Source organism: Helianthus annuus, chromosome 17 (assembly GCF_002127325.2).
Source record: "Helianthus annuus cultivar XRQ/B chromosome 17, HanXRQr2.0-SUNRISE, whole genome shotgun sequence".
In the NCBI taxonomy this organism is placed as follows: Eukaryota; Viridiplantae; Streptophyta; class Magnoliopsida; order Asterales; family Asteraceae; genus Helianthus; species Helianthus annuus.
In genome coordinates this window covers 192,753,877-192,762,446 of record NC_035449.2, presented here as the reverse complement: position 1 = coordinate 192,762,446, position 8,570 = coordinate 192,753,877, and positions in this window count along the sequence as shown.

Here is an 8,570-nt window from a genome sequence, read left to right as displayed (position 1 = left end):
CACCTACACATATATAAATACCACTCTTCCTCATTCGGAAGAACACACACACGACAGACGACACAACTCTCAAACACTTAGACACTCAGTGATCCTTGTACTCAGCTCATTACTATCCGAAGTTGTAACTACATTTCTATTATATTGAAGTTGGTGATCGGTAGTTGCCATCACCCGAGGTTTTTTATGCCGGAGATCATACATTGATCAAGGGCTTTTTCCTCGTATAAATCATTGTGTCTTTGCATCTTTTATCACAGAAGTGATCCTTTACTTTCATAATTAACCAAGCATCATACCCCGTTTACATAAAGTTTGGTTACATTATCCTTGTGTGATTTTTGACCAAAACAGTTTGGCGCCCACCGTGGGGCAATTGGTGCTTCATTCATAAGAAAAATCTTTTGTTCGAAATCATTTGAAAGAGTTACATGGCTTCATCATTGAAGAACACGTCCACGGCGATGTCTGCAGTCACCTCATCAGAGATCACCTTGCCTCCTCCACCGGCAGGATCTCAGAAAAATACTGAGAAGAGATCAACTCCCACTTTCTCTAAACCTCTATCTTCTTCTGCTATGAATTCTTCTATTCCCAGTACTAGTGATGTATTTGCTTTAATTTTGCAGATGAAGGATCGTATGCAGCGGCAAGATGAAACTAACGAAAGGATCCTCAGGGAAATTGGAGATCTCAAAAGACAAAAGAAAGCGGCAGAGGATCATTCTCCACTGATGCCCAAATCCTTGAGTTTTGATACTCCAATGATCACTTCCCAGCCATCAGGGATCCCGGACGTGCAAATCATAGGGGAGTCAAGAGGATCACATCTCAACTCGGCAGCAATGACTCAGACGTCAGGCTCGTATTTTTAGCCTGTAGGATCCTATCCTCAGTACATGGGATCCTTCAGGAATTTGGGAGCCTATCCGGAGACACAGCAGTTTCAAGGATCCTACTTTATTCCAGGATCATTCCAGGGCCAAGGATCCTCCTTTGTTCCAGGATCATCCCAGGTTCAAGGATCTTCCTTTGTTCCAGGATCATCCCAGGTTCAAGGATCCTCCTTCGTTCCAGGATCATCCCAGACACCAGGATCCTTCCAGATACCAGGATCCCTAAAAATCTGCAAACAGGAAGTCTAGATGTCCATCAAGGAGACTTCATTCCAATGCAGACCATCGCTTCCACTGGTCCCTCCGTTGTTCCAGAACCCCAGCAATATGGATTCCCTAACTTGAACCCAATGGGAGGTAACACTTTAAACAATTATCCTACCACTAACCATGGATTCATGCAGGATACAGGTACCAATCATGCTATGGCCAGGGAGTTGCAGAAGCTAAAAGATATGATCTCAAGTGTTCCAGGGGTAGTCAAGCCTATCCCAGAGATTGCGGATGGAAGCCACAAGGTATCCCGTTTTGCACCACCAATTTGTGATGCAGAGGTACCCAAAAGGTTCCATATCCCTACCATGAAGTTGTATGATGGCACAACGGATCCAGAGGAGCATATAGCACAATACAGGGAGAGGATGGAGATCAATCCTATCCCAGAAAAATTGAAGGAAGCATGCCTATGTAAAGGATTTGGATCCACTCTTACTGGATCAGCTCTTAAGTGGCTGCTAAGTCTTCCCCCTTACTCTATTACTTCATTTGCCAATTTAGTTAATTTATTCAATAACCAATTCTCTTGTAGCAGAAAATTTGAAAAATTAACTAGTGATTTGTACAGGATAACTCAAAATCATAATGAATCATTAAGGGATTATATAACTAAATTTAGTAAAGAATCCTTGGACATTCCCAACTTGGATATGGCTACGGCTGTTGAAGCCTTCAAAATGGGACTGCTTAAGGATTCATTATTCTATGATGATCTTGTTATGACACCATGCAGGAATTTAGATGAAGTAAGAACTCGAGCACTCAGGTTTATCCGGCTAGAGGATGACAAGAGGATCCAGGAGAGACAAGTAGGATCCTCAAAACAAGATAAGCAAGGATCCTCCTTCAAGAGCAACAAGTTCAAATCCTACCATAGAAATGAGAACAAGAATGTGCATGCTGTTGACCAAGAAGAGGATGATGAAGGATATCCTCCAATCTCAGAATATTGTTTTTCCGTTGATAATCATGAACTAATCCTTGCAATGCAGAATCTAGGTGAAAAAGCTAGGTGGCCCAGGAAGAATGATAAACCCTCCGGGACTAAAGACAAGTCAAAATGGTGTGCATACCATGAGGATTTCGGGCATCTAACTGAAGATTGCATAGCCTTAAGAAAAGAAATCGGATACCTGCTAAGCAAGGGGCATCTAAAAGAGTTATTGGGGAGAAAAAAGCAAAGGACCCAGGATCCTGAAAGGATCCCCGAAAAAGCTCCAGCACCTCCGGCAAATGCACAAGTGATCAACTTTATATCCGGAGGATCAGACATCTGTGGTACATCCTTCTCGGCGGCCAAAAGACATGCAAAAGAATCAAAAATGGATAATGGAGAAAGGCCTATTAGAACATCAAGTGTCTCAGAAGGGAAGATGATAACATTTGACGAGGATGATCGCATCAACATTCAGGATCCTCACCATGATAGTTTAGTTATCACTCTCTTTATCTCTAACCATTTTGTCCGCAGGATCCTTATTGATGGAGGGAGCTCAGTGAACATTATCCAGCTTGATGTCCTGAAGAAGATGGGAATCCCAGAATCAGACATCACACCAAGATCCTCCGTGCTTGTAGGATTCAGTGGGGAGACGAAGAAAACTCTGGGGGACATCAAACTCCCAATCTACGTGGAAGGATTACATAATTACCAAAAATTTTGTGTTATTGACTGTTTATCTTGTTGCAACGTTATCCTTGGCAGGCCTTGGATACATGATATGAAAGCAGTCCCATCTACCTACCATCAATGTGTGAAGCTCCCTAGCCCATGGGGAATAATCAAGATCGATAGTGACCAGCAGGAGGCTAAGGATTGTTATACCTCATCTATGAAGCCAACCTCGAAGCCAAGGGAGCAATAGCAATTACAGTATCCTCCAAGGAATGTCTTGGAGGCAAGGGAACAAGATGTAGATGAAATCCTCTTGGATCCTAGTGATCCTGAATCAAAAATCTATATCGGATCAGGGATCCTTGGCAAGATGAAAGAAGACATGATATCCTTCCTCAAAAGAAGAAAATCTACCTTTGCTTGGAAACATGAAGATATGACAGGTATATCTAAGGATATTATTACTCACAAACTTGGCATTGACAGGTCTATCAAACCAATCCATCAAAAAAGGAGGAAGTTTGCACCAGAAAGGAATGCCATTATCCAAGAAGAAGTAGAGAGACTACTTCGAGCAGGTATGATCCGAGAGGTAAAGTATCCAAAATGGTTAGCCAATGTGGTGGCTGTCCAAAAGAAAAACGGAAAGTGGAGGGTATGTGTCGACTTCACTGATCTAAACAAGGCATGTCCCAAGGATCCTTTCCCATTACCCCACATTGACTCCATGGTGGATGCAACAGCGGGGCATGAACTGTTGACCTTTATGGATGCATCATCTGGGTTCCAACAAATCCAGATGGAACCATCTGACCAAGAGGATACAGCCTTTATGACCCCAACCGGTTTATATTGTTATATTGCCATGCCTTTTGGACTAAGAAATGCAGGTGCAACATATCAAAGGTTGGTAAATATGATGTTCAAAGATCAAATTGGAAAAACTATGGAGGTGTACATAGATGATATGGTGGTCAAGTCAAAGAAAGCTGAGGATCACCTAAGGGACTTAGAAGAAGCATTCGATATCCTTGATAATTACAACATGAAACTTAATCCTTCAAAATGCCATTTTGGTGTTAAGGCAGGAAAGTTCTTAGGATACATGGTAACCCAGAGGGGCATTGAAGCAAGCCCGGAACAAATCAAAGCATTAATAAATATCAAATCTCCTGCCAATGCCAAGGATGTTCAAAGACTGACAGGCAGGATAGCAGCTTTGAACAGGTTCATATCGAAATCCTCAGAGAAATGCAGAGAATTTTACGATATCCTAAGGAAGAATAAGAAGTTCGAATGGACTGAGAAGCATGAGAATGCTTTACAAGCCCTAAAAGAGTATATGTCCTCAGCACCAGCATTAGCAAAACCGGAAAAAGGAGATGTGTTATCCTTATATCTGGCGGTATCCTCAACCGCTGTAAGTGCTGTCCTTGTTAAGGATCACGAAGGTACACAATATCCTATCTACTATGTAAGTAAAAGTCTACTTGATGCCGAATCCAGGTACTCACACCTCGAAAAACTTATCCTTGCATTAATCATGGCATCGACTAAGTTAAGACATTATTTTGAAACCCATACTATTGTTGTTAGAACTAATTTTCCAATTAAGAATGTCCTCAGGAAACCAGATATGTCAGGGAGAATGGCTAAGTGGGCAGTAAAGCTTAGTGCCCATGATATAAGATACGAACCAAGAACAGCTATTAAATCTCAAGCACTAGCTGACTTTGTGGCTGATTTCAGTAGTGATCTACAAAAAGAAGCAGAATTGGAGGTCCAGCAGCTGGATGAGACCAAGGATCCTTGGATACTACACACTGACGGATCCTCAAATATCAAAGGCACAGGGCTAGGGATCCTACTAAAATCGCCACAGGGGGACATACTACCCCACTCCATAGCCTGTGAGTTCCAAGCAACTAACAATGAGGCTGAATATGAAGCCTTAATTGCTGGCTTACAAATTGCTAAGGATATGGGGGTAAAGTATCTTAAAGTATATGTAGACTCATTATTGATCACTAATCACTTTAACGGATCCTATGCTGTTAAAGGTGAAAAACTAACCAAATATTTAGAGATGGTCAAAGAATTGGCACTCTCTTTTGTTTCTTTCAGCTTGACACAGGTACCAAGGGAGGAGAACACAGGGGCTGATGCATTGGCCAACCTAGGATCATCCTTGAAGATTCCAGAAGATATAAGTATCCCTATCATCCATATCCTGGCTCCTGCTATTGAAAATCAGGTGGCCATGGAAATAGAAGAGGATACTGCAATGATCCCTAGTGAAGAAGCCCAATCTTATTCAGGATCATGGATCTCACCAATCATGAGATACTTGCAACATGGGGAGATTCCGACGGGAGAAAATCCTAGAGCTTTCAGGATTAAGGTATCTCAATTTACAACTTTGAATAATGTATTATATAAGCGATCTCTTGCAGGACCATATTTGAGATGTATCGAGGATCCTGAAATCGAGGAAGTGTTGAAAGATTTCCATGAAGGAGATTGCGGAAACCACACTGGGGGCAGGGCATTATTCTCAAGGATCCTTAGAACAGGATACTACTGGCCAACCATGAAAAGGGATGCTGTAGAGTATGCTAAGAAATGTGATCCTTGCCAAAGGCATAGCAATATCCTCCATCAGCCAGCTGAATTTTTACACCCAATACCATCCTCTTGGCCATTCATGAGATGGGGAATGGATATAGTTGGCAAGCTCCCTAAAGCACCTGGTGGAAAAGTATTTATGCTTGCCATGACTGACTATTTTTCCAAGTGGATAGAAGCTGAAGCCTTCGCTCAAGTCAGAGAAAAGGAAGTCATATCCTTCATTAAAAGAAACATTATAACTAGATTTGGCATTCCCTCTGAAATTGTATGTGATAATGGCTCCCAATTTATTGGAAGCAGAACCACTAACTTTTGTGACAGTTGGGGAATCAAGATGATAACATCAACACCAGTTCATCCACAAGCCAATGGTCAAGCAGAATCATCCAACAAGATCATCATCAACAATCTGAAGAAGAAGCTAGGATCCAAGAAGGGGAAATGGGCAGAGGAGTTACCTTATGTGCTATGGGCTGATAGAACAACTCCCAAGAGTGCCACTGGTCAAACACCTTTCTCTTTAGTATTTGGGGCAGAAGCAGTGATCCCAACAGAGATGGTGATCCCAACTGCTAGAACAATTGCTCGTGATCCTGAAGAAAATGCTGCAATCCTAGCTCAGGATTTGGATACTATTGAGGAAATCAGGGATCTAGCTAGAATAAGGATGGCAAGCTACCAACAAAGAATGGCTGGTACCTACAACAAAAATGTCAGGATAAGGAAGTTCCAAGTCGGGGATATGGTGTTGAGAAAAGCATTTCAAAATACTATCAATCCTGCTGACGGGAAGCTAGCACCAAAATGGGAAGGTCCCTACTTGATTGAAGCTGAAGCAGGAAAGGGGGCATACAGATTGCTAACCATGGAAGGAAATTTGTTACCAAGAGCCTGGAATGTTGTTCACTTAAAAAGATACTTTATGTGAACACGATCCTTCAAGCATGTGATCCTTACATTGAAGTATCCTCGAAGGATCCCGGTGATGTCAGTAATCCTCACTCTGGTAATGTCCTTATCTTAAAACTATTACATTTCCTTACTTTTTACCTAAGGATAAGGATCATGTATCCTTCATCCTCTACTCACAAACCATTTGAGTTATGATAGTTCAGGTATCTTCAGCAAATCGTCAAAGATCTCCAAAAGCACCACAGATCCTTGGGTCCAACCCCAGTTATCCTTGGGATTATCCCCAGTTTCCGCCAGCAGCGCACGATGATCCTGGTATAGTTCACGTCTTTGGGACCAGTACCCACTTTCGGGGCTGACAACCTCATCGTACTGGCTATATTTAGGATCCTCCGTATAATGGTAGACGTACCATACATCCGTTCCTAAGGTTTCTAACGTTTTCACGTTAGCCAAGGTTTTGACATTTTCATGTCACTAAGTTTGGATAGTCGCCAGTAAGGGCCATACTCCAGTTTACATACGATCCTTTGGGCTTGTCCCCAGTGATCCTCCGGGATCATCCCCAGTTATCCTTTGGGCTTGTCCCCAGTGATCCTCCGGGATCATTCTCGGTTATCCTTTGGGCATGTCCCCAGTTGCTAATTTATCTCTTACATTGGCTTAGTCCCAAGATATGTTCCATCTTTCAGGTTCTCGAAGTTAAACAAATAAGGATCCTTAATCCTTATCATCCATTAAAGTTTTACTTGTGGTTATCCCGATTGAAGGTTAGGATCCTAACTTGGATCCTCAGGTATGATCCTTGACTATTTTGATTATACTCATTATCCTAACCGACCCTTATACTTTGACAACCAAACCTATGATCCTTAAAATAAACTACCTTGAAAATTTTCGATTATAGGATATTTGATCCAGGATCATATCCTATATTTCTTGAACATGGTTTGCTTAACTATTGTTACAAATGTATTTCTAAAACGATTGGAAACTAAAAAGATAAATAAAGGATAACAACACAGGATAAGCCAGAAAGATTAAGGTTATATTATTAGCAAAAGGATCTTTAACCCTTGCAAAAAGTTGTCAAAATTGCCAACCCACATTTCTACCAGCAAAGCGTGGCCCGTCCACATGGGTTGGCAAAGGGTGTCCATTGTCTATGTGGTCTTAGCATTGTGCAGGAAAGTAAGAGCGGCAGGATCACAAAGGCTTCATCCCCCAAACAGAGGATCCCTCCACCTTTTTGTAATCCTACCTATTGTTCAAAGGATCCAGGATCCTTTACCCTAAAAACTATTGTTCGAAGATTACAGACCATAATTGTTCACAAACACCACTACCACAAAAAACCACTACCAATCCTAAAAAATTGGGCTCCGGCCTAGTCTCGAAATATCCATCATCGCCCAATCATGCAGCCTACACCTTCGCTGCTTCATCACCACCAGCATCTCCACCTTGATCCTTCTCAGCATCACCACCTTCCAGCATGGGGATCTCCTCAGCCTCATCCTCGTCCTCCAGGTCCGCCAGCCTTGCCTTCCAACCTTCAACGTCCCACGAGCTTTTGTCAAAGGTAGGATCCTGAGCCTCCTCAGCCATCTGAAGTTGTATCTTGTACATAGCAATTGCCGCGGAGACCTTTGCATCTTGGGTGATCTCCTGTTTCTCGTTATCCATATCGATCAACCTCTGAGCAGCCTCATCCTTCGTGGCCCGGAGTTCCTTCTCAAGATCTGCTATCTTGAGGTCCTTAAGCACGCCCATTTGTTGAAGCTCGGCAATTTGGCTCTCCTGGTCCTCAACATGGCCAAGATAGGTCTCAATCTCGGCAAGTTTCTGCAACAGGAGAAAAAAGATAAGCTTAGGATCAGATGATCCTCAAGAAAAGCAGGATACACAAACAGGATATGCGAGGCGGATAACCAACAGGGGCAGTGATCCTTACCTCATTCACATAGTCAAGGAATTGCTGACGGAGGAGGGGAAATCCTTGTAGATCTTCAGTAGTCTTCCTCTTCTTCCCCTTGCCTCGGATAGGTGCTTTGGGAGCTGATACTGAAGGACTGGCAGCAGGAGCCTTCTTCTTTGAAGATGTGACATTGGCAAGATCACTTATCCCAAATTTGGAGGCAGATTTGACAGACCTGGCAGACTTTCCAGCACCTACACAATCAAAAACAAGATAAGTTGCTTTATTAATCAAACAATCCTACATTTAATTTATTTTCTATAAG